Below are 15,264 nucleotides of genomic sequence, written 5' to 3'. Positions count from 1 at the left end.
CCCACTCTCTCAGACTTAATTTTATTATAACATGGTCTTCTACCGATTACCAGTTCAAAATGGCTTCCCTTTTACCCTTGGTTCTACCTCCTCACCACAAAATGACTTTTGAAAAGGACTTTACCAATACTGAATAGACTTAATGTTATAATAACATGGTCTTCTACCAATGACCAGTTCAATGTGGCTTCCCTTTTACCCTTGGTTCTACCTCCTCACCACAAAAGGACTTTTGAAATGGACTTTACCAATACTGAATAGACTTAATGTTATAATAACATGGTCTTCTACCGATGACCAGTTCAAAATGGCTTCCCTTTTACCCTTGGTTCTACCTCCTCACCACAAAAGGACTTTTCCGATACTGAATAGACTTAATGTTATAATAACATGGTCTTCTACCGATGACCAGTTCAAAATTACTTCCCTTTTACCCTTGGTTCTACCTTCTCACCACAAAAGGACTTTTGAAAAGGACTTTACCAATACTGAATAGACTTAATGTTATAATAACATGGTCTTCTACCAATGACTAGTTCAAAATGGCTTCCCTTTTTACCCTTGGTTCTACCTCCTCACCACAAAAGGACTTTTCCAATACTGAATAGACTTAATTTTATAATAACATGGTCTTCTACTTGTTCTACCTCCTCACCACAAAAGGACTTTTGAAAAGGACTTTACCGATACAGAATAGACTTAATGTTATAATAGCATGGTCTTCTACCGATAACCAGTTCAAAATGGCTTCCCTTTTACCCTTGATTCTACCTCCTCACCACAAAAGGACTTTTCCGATACTGAATAGACTTAATATTAGAATAACATGGTCTTCTGCCGATGACCAGTTCAAAATGGCTTCCCTTTTACCCTTGGCTCTACCGCGTTACTCGTAAACCAAAGGTATCACTCTAGGCCCTCCCCATGAGGATCGGAAATGTTTATATTTGTGAAGAGGCATGTGTAGCTTTTATGGGGCCAATGTGATTTTTTTATATATTGATATCAATAAAAGTTATGGTGTTTAAGCATTACATCTCTGGTACTGGTAAGGTCCATTACAAAGGTTCTTTTGTGGTGTTGTAGTATTATTTATGGGTGTGCTACCAATTGGCCCACATTCTATTGCACTTGGCTCTACTTTCCTGTTTGTTCAGCCATTCTTCTTCTTTGGCTTTTCATTTTTGTCACAGGAAGTTCAAAAATTACATGTAGAATAAAAAAAAAAATTGTATTTCTGTTCTCAGCATAAGCCTTACTAAAACAAAAAATAAATTTCATACATAATAAATAGTAAGAGCGTACTTTGTGTGTGCCCGATGAAAGTGTAAGCGCAGATTCAGTCGTGAACATAATTACAAGTTTAATGTTTAACTTGAGTTCATTTTAATAGCAGCCAAATTTATAACAAAGAGACAATACACCTTCAGTTCACAACCATTGAAACATGGAATGTAGATTGTTCCAAGATATTGTTTAACCGACTTTATCTTCCTACTAGTGTTACTGACTGGAGGGTGCACACCCAATACTGTAGGTTGGACTGATGAAGCAATAATAAACATTATAAAGATATATGTGTGTTAGGTCACGTGCTTCTTAAAAGGCCTCAACTTTTCTAGAATGTATTTACTCTTTTGTTCTATTTTTTTATTCTATAAATCTTTTATTAAAAAAGAAAAACAAAAAGGGCTCCAATCATTAGAACATACATATCTAAATACTAATAACCACAATTTTGAGTAATACATTCGATTACGGGACTAGGTTGTTTGACTTTTTTTAAGTATATGACCGAGAAAGGAAAGGCATTTTGAATAACATGATGATAGTGAATATATTACTGTTCTATTTCTTTTTTTACCTACCGTATATACCCGAGTATAAAGCCCTGTACACACGATCGGTTCGTCTGATGAAAATGAACCGATGGATTTTTTCATCGGATATCCGATGAAGTTGACTTTCATCAGTCTTACCTACACACCATCGGTTAAGAAACCATTGGGACCATTGTCATTTATACAGTGATCAGTGCTATAAAAATGAACTGATTACTGTGTAAATGACACTGGCAGGGAAGGGGTTAACCACTAGGGGGCGAGGAAGGGGTTAAGTGTGTCCTAGGGAGTGATTCTAACTTTGTGTCGGCTGGGCTACAATCGAAACGACACTGATCGCTGCTCCCGATCACAGGGAGCAGTAGATCTGTGTCCTGTCACTAGGCAGAACAGGGAAATGCCTTGTTTGCATAGGTATCTCTCCATTCTGCCGCTCTGTGACATGATCGTGGGACACCACGGTCACAGAGATGGCTTCTTAAAGGGGACGTACAGGTAAGGTAATTTGCCCACCGCTGCTATTCTGCCAACGTATATCGGCGTGCAGCGGTCGGCAAGTGGTTAAAAGACACTGGAAACTTTTAGACTTGTGTGTGTGTGAAGGAATACTTCAAACAAGCTGAATAGCTCTGGTGAGGAATCTCCCTTCAGGCCAAGGCTTCCCTCCATAGGGGCACCCAACAGTAGCTCAAACCATAGATAAACCAAAAGGAGCATCAGACCATAACAAGATGAAAAGGTTGAGGATAACATTTAATTGTTGGTAAAAAAAAACAGCCAAAGCATTTCAGGGGCAACACCACTCCTCTTCACAAGAGGTCAACACAGGATAATGCTTTGAAGAACTCATAAAGAACAATGGCTTTACAGATCTACACTATATTACCAAAAGTATTGGGACGCCCGCCTTTACACGCACATGAACTTTAGAGGCATCCCAGTCTTAGTCCGTAGGGTTCAATATTTAGTTGGCCGTCCACAAGGTTTAGGAGGGTGCCTATGGGAATGTTTGACCGTTTTTCCAGAAGTGCAATTGGGAGGTCAGGCACTTTTTGGACCTTGCTTTGTACACTGGTGCGCAGTCATGTTGGAACAGGAAGGGGCCTTCCCCCAAACTGTTCCCACAAAGTTGGGAGCATGAAATTGTCCAAAATGTCTTGGTATGCTGACACCTTAAGAATTTCCTTCACTGGAACTAAGGGGCCAAGCCCAACCCCTAAAAAAAAAAAAAAACCCACACCATAATCCCCCCTCCACCAAATGATTTGGACCAGTGCACAAAGCATGGTTCTTAAAGACATGGATGAGTGAGCTATGACTAAGCACTGTTTGTTAGTGTGAAACGCGTCAGCTCTCCTGTCCATTCTGTTCTGCTGTGGCATGTATTTTTGATGTCCATTTTTGAATAAAAGGCAAAAACTTTTTTGGAGTGCGGCTGTCCAGAATTTCTTCCTCTTTTGCACTGTTACATGCATTGCCAGCACCTTCTAATCTGGAGGAGAGGCTTATGCCTTTGCTTGAACTTCCTGGAGCGGTGATATCCCTTTCTCTACATGAGTGAGTTTGGGGTGGCGGAATTTGACTGGCCTAACCCCCCCCCCCCCCCCGATGGAACACCATTGGGATGAATTTGAGCGGAGACTGCGAGCCAGGCCTTCACGTTCAATATCGGTGCCTGACCTCACGAACGCCCTTCTGGAAGAATGGTCAAACATTCCCATAGACACACTCCTAAACCTTGTGGACGGCCTTCCCAGAAGAGTTGAAGCTGTTATAGATTCAAAGGGCGGGGCCAACTCCATATTGAACCCTACGGACTAAGACTGGGATGCCATTAAAGTTCATGTGCGTGTAAAGGCCGGCGTCCCAATACTTTAATACTTAATAAAATAATGTCCTTTTTTAACCACTTAAGGACCCCTTCACGCCGATATATACGTCGGCAGAATGACACGGCTAGGCACATCCACGTACCTGTACGTGGCCCTTTAAGCCCAGCCGCGGGGTCGCGCGATTGGTCCTCCGGAGCTGAAGAACGAGGAGAGCTGTGTTCTTCACTGTGGTGCTGTCATTGATCGTGTGTTCCCTGTTATAGGGAAACACGATCAATGACGTCACACGTCATTTAGAAACACAGTTAGAAACACATATGATGTCACACTTAACACCTTCGGTGCCCCCTAGTGGTTAACTCCCAAACTGCAACTGCAATTGTCCGCCATAATGTCGCGGTCACGAAAAAAATTGCTGATCGCCGCCATTAGTAGTAAAAAAAAAAATATTAAAGGGGAGTTCCAGCCTTTTTTTAAGTTTATTAAAAGTCAGCAGCTACAAAAAGTGTAGCTGCTGGCTTTTAATAAACAGACACTTACCTGCTCCACGGCTCCAGCGATGCGCCGTCCGGGGCTCCGCTCTTCTCCCCCCCTCCCCGGCCGGCGTCTTCATTCCTAGTGTGGGCACCCGGCAGTGACAGCTTTCGGCTTCACGGCCGGGCACCCACTGCGCATGCGCGAGCGGTGCCGTCCGATTGGACAGGCACTCGCCTACAGGGAGGGGCTGCAAGAAGGCGATTAAGCTAATCGTCTTTCCAGCCCCTCGGCGGAAGGAGGAAGTGGGACAGGAAGTCCCCTTCTCCTGAAGCCCCCCCAAAAAAATTACATGCCAAATGTGGCATGTAAGGGGGCGAGGAGTGGGTTAAGCGGAAGTTCCATTTTTAGGTGGAACTCCGCTTTAATAGAAATGCAATAAAACTATCTCCTATTTTGTAAACGCTATAAATCTTGCGCAAACCAATCGTTAAACGCTTATTGCGATTTTTCTTACCAAAAATAGGTAGAAGAATACGTATCGGCCTAAACTGAGGAAAAAAATGTTTTTTTATATCTTTTTTGGGGGATATTTATTACAGCAAAAAGTAAAAAATCTATTTTTGTTTATAGCGCAAAAAATAAAAACCGTAGAGGTGATCAAATACCACCAAAAGAATGGTCTATTTGTGGGAAAAAGAGGACGCCAATTTTTTTTGGGAGCCACGTCGCACAACCGCGCAATTGTCAGTTAAAGCGACGCAGTGCCGAATCGCAAAAACTGGCCAGGTCCTTTACCTGCATAATGGTCCGGGGCTTAAGTGGTTAAGGATATAATTACAATTCAATAGTTTAAGTAATGTTTCGTAATTTTTAAGACTAAGCTTGAAGTATTGACTGCTGTTATTTAACCTGGAAAAAAAGTGTAAACCGCCCTTTTAGTCTTCTTACGCCATGGATTTTATGGCATGGATTAGGGTCATAAACTTTTGATACGGTTTTGCTTTGAAAAGAACAAAAAAAGATTTAAAAAAAAAGGTGCAACTAATTGTTCGCTAATAAATCTTTGTATGGAAAATGGAGCGTGACCACCTTGGAGAGTTAAACGCAATTTGGCTTTTCTTGAGACAAATGTAAATGTATGAAGACTGCGCGTGCTGGGATCCTGTCCTCCGAGCACGCAGGGGGGTTAAAAACAACACCGTGTGAAGTTTTGGCTCTCCAAGCTAATATTTATTTATTATCCTCAAAACGCTACAGGGGTGCGAGACCTTATGTACGGAGCAGCGTGTCGTGTTCTAACGCCTCACAGCTGTCTCTGCCCGTGTCCGTTTGTACTTCAGGCTCCTCTTCGTATTGATGTGATATCTTCAGATCTTGTGTCCTCATCATTTGAAGAGACGACCAACTTTTCTGCTGGCATAAAAACAATCATGACAAGATAAACAAGATAAGAGGAGCAGAATCACCAATTTGAACCAGAAGCCAAGCAGAGCCGAAAATAGGCCTGCAGTACCTCATTTGGCCTGGGGTACGGGGGCGCAGGAGCCGAGAAAAGCCGAACATTGGCCTGCAGTACCTCATTTGGCCTGAGGTACGGGGGCACAGGAAACGAGCCAAAGTGTCCTCGATGCCTTTTCCGCCATTTTCCGCGCTCTCTGGTGCCCCCCCCCACCTCTGGCCGCATTCGGTATTGCATCCCATTGAAGTCAATGCGGAACAAATTATTTTCGTTACCATTGACTTCAATGGGAAAACTCGCTTTGATATGCGAGTACTTTGGATTACGAGCATTCTCCTGGAACTCGTAATCCAAGGTTCAACTGTAGATCTAAAGGGGGAAAAACAAGAGGTCAACGTGTAATATAGACTAATGAACTTGACATAGACTGGTGACCTACTCAGTCTATTACCCACTAAGCAATCAGCATCACGTTGGGTGTCCTTATGAACCCCCAAAAGAACCGCTGGTAAACTTGGCCTTATTCCCCCAGTTAGGACACACAGCCAAAGAAACAGTCTAGGGCAGTGATAGGGAACCTTGGCACCCCAGATGATTTGGACCTACATTTCCCATGATGCTCAAATACACTGCAGAGTGCATGAGCATCATGGAAAATGTAGTTTCAAAACATCTGGAGTGCCAAGGTTCACCATCACTGGACTAGGGCATTGATGGTGAACCTTGGCACCCCAGATGTTTTGGAACTACATGTTCCATAATGCTCATCGGAGCCGGTACAAGGGGTGGGCGGATTATGAGAGGGGGCGGTTTCTTAGCAGGCATGCTATGCCGGGCATCACTAAATGGCGGCCCGCGGTCGGCGTCCGGCCCGAGCTGCTGCTCTTTCCGGACCGCCACGTTTTAGCCATTTAATCGCCGCTTTTGTCCCCCAGCCTCCTCCGCTATCATTAGCAGAGTAGATAGGAGCGGACGGCGGGACCGGCACTGCTTGGAGAGCGGCAGCTGCCTGTCACGTTAATCGGGAGGCGATTGGCTGCTAGGAGGCAGTCCTAGCAGCCAATCACCAGTTCGCTAATATGAAAAGTCAACCCGGCAGCTCCCGTGCCCCGCCCAGTGCTGCTGTTTAGGATTGTCCCGCCTCCTGCTCTCCGCTCTGTGAAAGGTAGGAGAGTGAAGGGAGGAAAATATATGGAACTGTGAAGGGTGGGAAGCGGGGGAATGGGGGCAGTGCTGTGTGGAGGGGTCGTGTAGTTGAGCATCATGGGAAATGTAGTTCCAAAACATTGAAGATGCCAAGGTTCTCCATCACTGGTCTAGGGCATCTTCTTTTTGTTTTATTGGAGCATGGAACTTGGATGGGGTGAGGGAGCATGGGATACCACGGAACTGAAGAATCGACCACTTTGAGGACTTTTCTTTAGCTTGCTGAGCTACACAAAAATGTCCCACTGAGTCTTGCTGGCAGGCAGGGCCGCCATCAGGAATTATGGGGCCCCTTACACACCAGGGGGGGGGGGGTGTGCTGCCGGCTGAAATCGAGAAGCGGGGGGGGCCCTTTACAAAGAAAAGAAGAAATAAAGAAAAATACGCCCAGCGTAAATATGCGCCCACTCTACGCCGGCGTAGGCAAGTTACGTCGGTCGGATGAAGCCTATTTTCAGGCGTATCTTAGTTTCTGAGTCCGGAGCATAGATACGACGGCGCATATTTGCACTTACGCGGTGTATCTCGAGATACGTCGGCGCAAGTGCTTTGTGAATCCAGGCCATAGCGTCTACAAAATAGGGGATAGTTTTATGGCATTTTTATGATTTTTTTTTTACTAGTAATGGCGGCGATCAGCGATTTTTATCATGACTGCGACATTATAGCAGACACATCGAACACTTTTGACACTATTGTCATTTTTACAGCGATCGGTGGACACATAATGCTCAAACATTTGGCATGTTTGCTATGGATGACCTTGTCCCAGCACTGTTAATACAATATTCCCTCCTCTGGGTCATATTTAAAACCAAATAACGAAAAGTGTTGGATTTATAAAAATGAATATACACCATACCATTTCAGCTCATTAATTGGGTAAAAAAAAAAACAACATTAATAATATATAATAAAATAGTATACTGTATAATATTAAAAATAACAATATATACAAATATGTAATAATATATATTAAAATAATATATAAAAAATAATAATAATAATAATAATAAAAAATAATAATATATAATAGTAATATATAATAGTAATATATAATAACAAAATATTATACTGTATAATATTAAAAATATATAATAATATATATTAAAATAATATATAATAAAATAATAATAATAATAAATAATATATAATAAATTAACATACTGTATAATATAAAAAATACAATATATAATAATATATATTAAAATAATATATAATAATAATAACATATAATAGTAATATATAATAATATATAATTAAATAATATACTGTACAATATAAAAAATAATATATACTAATATATAATAATATATATTAGAATAATATATAATAAAATAATAATATATAATAGTAATATATAATATAATAATATTCTCTATAATATTAAAAATAACAATATATACTAATATATAATAATATATATTAAAATAATATATAATAAAATAATAATAATAATAATAATAATATATAATAAAAATATATAATACAATAATATACTGTATAATCTAAAAAATAACAATATATCATTATATATATAATATATATTAAAATAATACATAATAAAATAATAATAATAATCTATAATAGTAATATATAATAATATATAATAAAATAATATACTGTATAATATTAAAAATAACAATATATACTAATATAGAATAATATATATTAAAATAATATATAATAAAATAATAATATATAATAGTAATATATAATAAAATAGTAATATATAATAATATATAATAAAATAAATACTAATAGTAATATATAATAAATAAAATAAATAAATAATAATTATTATTATTATTATTAATAATCTTTTTTTGATATTTCAGTCCAGCAAGGGCACCGTGTTTTCAGTCCACAGCTGGCATTTTTCAGAGTTGAAGGGTCTTTAAATTGGGGAAATGTGTATCTATTGCATATTTTATTTTAATTTTGCTCAGAAATTAATTAATAAAAATAAAATTCAGATGAATTCTGCAAATGACAAAAAAACACACCATCCTTTCAACAAATTGGATCCGTGTTTCTGGTGAGTCAATGCAATGTGAAATGTTTAAACATAGAAATATACAGAAAATTTAGACCAATAGAAGGTGAAAAAACAAAAAGGAACACCAGACCTCCACAGATTGCTCCATACGTTGTGTGTTGCTTTGCTCTCTCTCTGGCTCGTCTCTCGGTCTTGCCTCGTCTCTTCCGTCTGTCCTTCTCTTCATGTACAACAGTTCTGCCGGTGTCACAGTGACCGGTGTGCATTTCACGGTAGGTACACAATCCGGTGTCTATTATTTTGGAAGGTGGGTATTTCTAGCCCAGAGCCGAGTTAATGAGACAACCAATTATAAAGTCATTAGGTTTTGGGGGACTGGAGGGGGGATGGGGTGTAAAGTCTCCACCAGACCGGTGAAGGTTCAGTGCTGGAATTTTGTCGGGAATGTGATCAGGTTTTATGGAGCGGTTCTGTCGGTTGGGGAGGTTCTGTCGGTTGGGGAGGTTCTGTAAAGTGAAACATTGATGAGATTTTATTGCTCGATGTCCTCTACAAAACAAGCCTAGAATGAGCTGACCTTGTTCAGAATTTTTCCACTGGTGGTTAAATATCCTTTATTTAGAACTTTAGAGCGGTTGTAAACCCTTCCAGTGAAGTGACTGCCCTCAGGTGATACAAAGAGATGAAACAAATCCTCCTACAGACGTTGCACCGGTTTATCTGCAGCCATCTTTCCTCTACAGCCATTCAAAGTGCAGAATGTACACAGGAGCTCTCAGCTCCAAAAAGCAGGGGGCGGGGAGCTGAAGTTACATCAGTGAGAAGAACTCTGAGAGCTGATTGGAGGGAAGGGACACACACCCCTTCACACTGCACACAGGAACACAGCTGTGGCTGCCAATCATCTGGAGGTCCCTCCTCTGTCACCATTTTTCTCTTGGTGTCAGGGAAAATTGTCAGAAGTGATAACAGAAGAAGGAGGCAGAAAACATAATTTACACCTAGTGCTGTGGATTAAGACAACCACACACTATAGAGGGATATGCTTTGTTAACTGTTCATGCCTGAGATTTACAACCACTTTAACGGCTTGTTGACTGTTATCTCAAAAGCATCACATTGATTTCAATGTGCTACATATGAGATCACCACCTACAGGTGTAAGCAATTATATTGCTAATGTTCATATATAAAAATGGACACGCATTGCCACATGGGAGTCTAAGAAGAAGACGCTCTGACACTTGGGGTGCCAGGACAATGATATGCCCACACTTGGGGGTCCCAAAACAATAAAAAAAACTGACACTGGGGAGTCTAAGAGAAAGGACACACTGACACTTGGGACAATAAAACAATGACAAGCTGACACTTACATGACAATGGCACTATGACAGCTGGGTATGAACAATGACACTTGGCGGTCTCAGAACAACAACACATTAACACTTGGGAGTTGGGAATCTCAGAACAATGACACTTGGTGGTCTCAGAACAACAACATACTAACACTTGGGAGTTGGGAATCTCAGAACAATGACACTTGGTGGTCTCAGAACAACAACATACTAACACTTGGGAGTTGGGAATCTCAGAACAATGACAGTTGGCGGTCTCAGAACAACAACACATTAACACTTGGGTGTTGGGAATCTCAGAAAAATGACACTTGGTGGTTTCAGAACAACAAAATACTAACACTTGGGAGTTGGGAATCTGAGAACAATGACAGTTGGCGGTCTCCGAGCAACAACACATTAACACTTGAGAGTTGGGAATCTCAGAAAAATGACACTTGGTGGTCTCAGAACAACAAAACACTAACACTTGGGAGTTGGGAATCTCAGAAAAATGACACTTGGTGGTCTCAGAACAACAAAACACTAACACTTGGGAGTTGGGAATCTCAGAACAATGACACTTGGTGGTCTCAGAACAACAACATACTAACACTTGGGAGTTGGGAATCTCAGAACAATGACAGTTGGCGGTCTCAGAACAACAACACATTAACACTTGGGAGTTGGGAATCTCAGAACAATGATACTTGGTGGTTTCAGAACAACAAAATACTAACACTTGGGAGTTGGGAATCTGAGAACAATGACAGTTGGCGGTCTCAGAACAACAACACACTAACACTTGGGAGTTGGGAATCTCAGAACAATGACACTTGGTGGTCTCAGAACAACAACATACTAACACTTGGGAGTTGGGAATCTCAGAACAATGACAGTTGGCGGGTCTCAGAACAACAACACATTAACACTTGGGAGTTGGGAATCTCAGAACAATGACAGTTGGCGGTCTCAGAACAACAACACACTAACACTTGGAAGTTGGGAATCTCAGAACAATGACACTTGGCGGTCTCAGAACAACAACACATTAACACTTGGGAGTTGGGAATCTCAGAACAATGACACTTGGAGGTCTCAGAACAACAACATACTAACACTTGGGAGTTGGGAATCTCAGAACAATGACACTTGGCGGTCTCAGAACAACAACACACTAACACTTGAGAGTTGGGAATCTCAGAACAATGTGACTTGGCGGTCTCAGAACAACAACATGCTAACACTTGGGAGTTGGGAATCTCAGAACAATGACACTTGGCAGTCTCAGAACAACAACACATTAACACTTGGGAGTTGGGAATCTCAGAACAATGACACTTGGGGGTCTCAGAACAACAACACATTAACACTTGGGAATCTCAGAACAATGACAGTTGGCAGTCTCAGAACAACAACACATTAACACTTGGGAGTTGGGAATCTCAGAACAATGACACTTGGCGGTCTCAGAACAACAACATACTAACACTTGGGAGTTGGGAATCTCAGAACAATGACAGTTGGCGGTCTCAGAACAACAACAACACACTAACACTTGGGAGTTGGGAATCTCAGAACAATGACAGTTGGCGGTCTCAGAACAACAACACACTAACACTTGGGGGTTGGGAATCTCGGAACAATGACAGTTGGTGGTCTCAGAACAACAAAACACTAACACTTGGGAGTTGGGAATCTCACTTCCTGTTACACATCAGGAAGTCAGAAAACCTCAGATGGGAAATCCCTTCTTGCACAGTTATTACCTGGTCAGGTGTCCCCATTAGATGTTTTACCCCTACACCTGTTTTGGTGACAACAATGGTGACCAGGACAAACAGAGAAGGTAACCCTCCCTATTGGGGACACAGACTAGGGTTGCCACCTGTCCGGGATTCACTCAGACAGTCTGGGTTTTGAATCATGTGTCCGGGTTTCAGGCGGACTGAAACCCGGACACATTATTCAGACTGGGCTGTGTCTCCCCAAGTAACCAAGATAGTCGCACACAAATCTGTTGCCTTCTGAGAAAGGGGGGCTGTCTGGGGGCAGATTCGGCATCAATGGGGGGGCTGGACGATGATGTCAGCAAGAGTATTTTGGCCACACCCATTTTTTGGCTGTGACCCGCTATGCGCACCGCATTACTACTCTCCTTGGGGCACCCAATACTGTCCCAGGCCACTAAAGTGTTCGGGTTTGTCTTGAAGAAAAGGTGGCAACCCACACACTTTAAACGAAGCTCCTCACCCATCTCTTTTATATTTTGTAAATCTCCAGCATCCCAAATTGTTTTCATGAATCACAGACGACGGAACTTAATCCTCCACCGCTGACGTCTGTTACAGGCCCGGGGTGTCCGGGCTCAGAGTCCGAAATAAGCATCTGACCTTTCTGTTTTATTGAGTCGTAATCATACAAGGTGACTTTATCTTCTCTATAAAACAGATCTGATGCACTTGTTTCCTAATGACACAGCAATGGAGGCTCAGGGCAGCCAAGGCCTGATGGTTGAGAGATGATGTAGGACAGTCATTGGGAACAGGGGTGCATCATACACATTGGTGGGAAGGGGTACAAAATGGGAAAAGACGCTGAAAAGGAATCCACAGCTCCTAATATATATATATATGTGAAGGTGACTGGCTTATTGCAGACTTGTGCTTCACCCGTTTAAGTATAGCTGGCACCTCCTTTTTTTTTATGTTGCTCCGTTCACTTAGTGGAGCCCCCCAAAGGGCTAACTTATGAGGTGTGTCTGAGCTGACACTGGTCTAGGGGCCCTTCTGTACCCCTCTAGTGCAGGGCTGGTGCAAGGATTTTTGACACCCTAGGCGAAACCTAATTTTGCCACACACCCCTTGGCCTCACCCCTGACTCCACCCCCTTTGTCCTGTCCATGTATACCGTACCTTTCAAATGAAGCACCCATCAAATGCAGCCTCACCAGCGCCCACCAATGCACATCGCTGTATCCTGGCCTAGGCCAACAAGGCAGCACGTTGCAGGGGGGCAGCACGGAAAGAGTCCCCGCCAGCTTGCGCTACACTGTTAGTGTAGCGCCAGTCTTATTGGGCGGACTGGGCAGAGAGACAAATTAGTCTAGTGCCCCCATAAAGCAGTCGCACTGCATCCGGTATGGTATGCAGGTGGCCAGCATTCCGCAACTGGGGGGGGGGGGGGGTGGAGCTTCTAATTTTGACTGGTGTCCTATCATCCATGTATTTTCTGCTGCACCATTGGCATGGTTCTTAGTCCTCTCCATAAAATTATCAGAATTCTGTGCCTAAAGTAGAACCTATAGGAACACTTTTTTTTTCATTTTGGATAGAGTAAGGGAAGGGCGGGTCTTAAACAGCAAGGGGTGTGGCCTTGACAGGAAGGGGTGGGTCATATTTAAATTAGGGGGTGCACAAGTTTAGTCAGGCCTAGGGCAGCACAAATCCTAAATACACTACTGCCAATGCAGCCTCACTAGCACTCACCAATGCAGCCTCATCAGTGCCCATCAATGCAGCCTACTAGTGCCCATCAATGAATGTTTGCTTGCTTCCATTCATTCAGGAGTTGGGACACAGATACAGTCCTCCGCTGCCACTCTGACACTATACGAACCGAGCGGCAGGTGCCGGCTGATGCTGAGACTTAGTTGCAGAGAGAAGAGAGTAGGAACACCAGTGGCCGGGTGCCCCTAGGCAGCAGTGCGGCCCTGCTAAAGTAAAAGAAAGACCTATATAGAGGAATCAGGACCTCCTTCCTCCTGCTGGTGTCCCCTCTAGTGATATAAAGATCTATACAGAGGAATCAGGGCCTCTTTTTATTAACTTTCCTCCTGCTAATTTGAGGTCATTATCTGAGTATCATATTGAAATTCCATCCCTCTTGAACCTCATTCACACCCGTCATTAATGTAAAGGTTTCAGTCATGTCTTCCCCTTTCCCTTCTTCCTGTAGACTTTACATATTGAGTTCCAGAAGTCTCTCCTGATATGTTTCATCCCTCAGACCTCAAGGTCTAAATAGAGGAATCAGGACCTCCTTCCTCCTGCTGGTGATCCCTCTAGTGATATAAAGATCTCTATAGAGGAATCAGGACCTCCTTCCTCCTGCTGGTGATCCCTCATTTGATATAAAGACCTATATAGAGGAATCAGGACCTCCTTCGTCCTGATGGTGATCCCTCTAGTGATATAAAGATCTATATAGAGGAATCAGGACCTCCTGCTGGTGATCCCTTTAGTGATATAAAGATCTCTATAGAGGAATCAGGACCTCTTTCCTCCTCGATATCTATTTTTCAAGAAGATAATTCCAGAAGTCTCTCCTGATATGTTTCGTCCCTCAGACCTCATGGTCTAAATAGAGGAATCAGAACCTCCTTCCTCCTGGTGATCCCTTTAGTGATATAAAGATCTCTATAGAGGAATCAGGACCTCCTTCCTCCTGCTGGTGATCTCTCTAGTGATATAAAGATCTATATAGAGCATAGGCGTGCGCACAGGGTGTGCCAGGTGTGCCCAGGCACACCCTAATCACCCTGTGCAGCACTGATTCCCCCTACTGCCCTGGCTCCCATCTTTCCTCTTGCAGCGCTGCCAGCTTGAGTCTTCTCTCCTATTGGCTATTTCTGCTGGGATGTTTTAGGAGTGGGGAAGGGGCCAATAAATATGTAATTTGCCGCCCCCTTCCCTTTCTGAATGAACACCATGAACGATCGGTAGTGTGTGTTTGGCTTTGGGGTGCACACCCTAATGCAATAGGCTGCGCACACCTATGATATAGAGGAATCAGGACATCCTTCCTCCTGCTGGTGATCCCTCTAGTAATATAAAGATCTATATAGAGGAATCAGGACCTCCTTCCTCCTGCTGGTGATCCCTCTAGTGATATAAAGATCTATATAGAGGAATCTGAGTATCATATTGAAATTCCATCCCTCTTAAACCTCATTCACACCCTTCATTAATGTAAAGGTTTCAGTCATGTCTTCCCCTTTCCCTTCCTTCCTGTAGACTTTACATATTGAGTTCCAGAAGTCTCTCCTGATATGTTTCGTCCCTCAGACCTCAAGGTCTAAATAGAGGAATCAGGACCTCCTTCCTCCTGCTGG

At 42.3% G+C, this 15,264-nt stretch overlaps 1 protein-coding gene across 8 annotated transcripts in view; it reads left to right on the top strand.

The window, feature by feature from the left end:
* Positions 1 to 15,264, top strand: part of LOC120916987 (F-actin-monooxygenase MICAL2-like) — a 300,525-nt gene that overhangs the window by 218,970 nt on the left and 66,291 nt on the right. The gene's annotated exons all lie outside the window — the stretch shown is intronic.

This window comes from Rana temporaria, chromosome 11 (assembly GCF_905171775.1).
Source record: "Rana temporaria chromosome 11, aRanTem1.1, whole genome shotgun sequence".
Taxonomy (NCBI): Eukaryota; Metazoa; Chordata; class Amphibia; order Anura; family Ranidae; genus Rana; species Rana temporaria.
The sequence above is the reverse complement of the archived record's forward strand: the minus strand, read 5'-3'. Positions and strand labels throughout refer to the sequence as shown.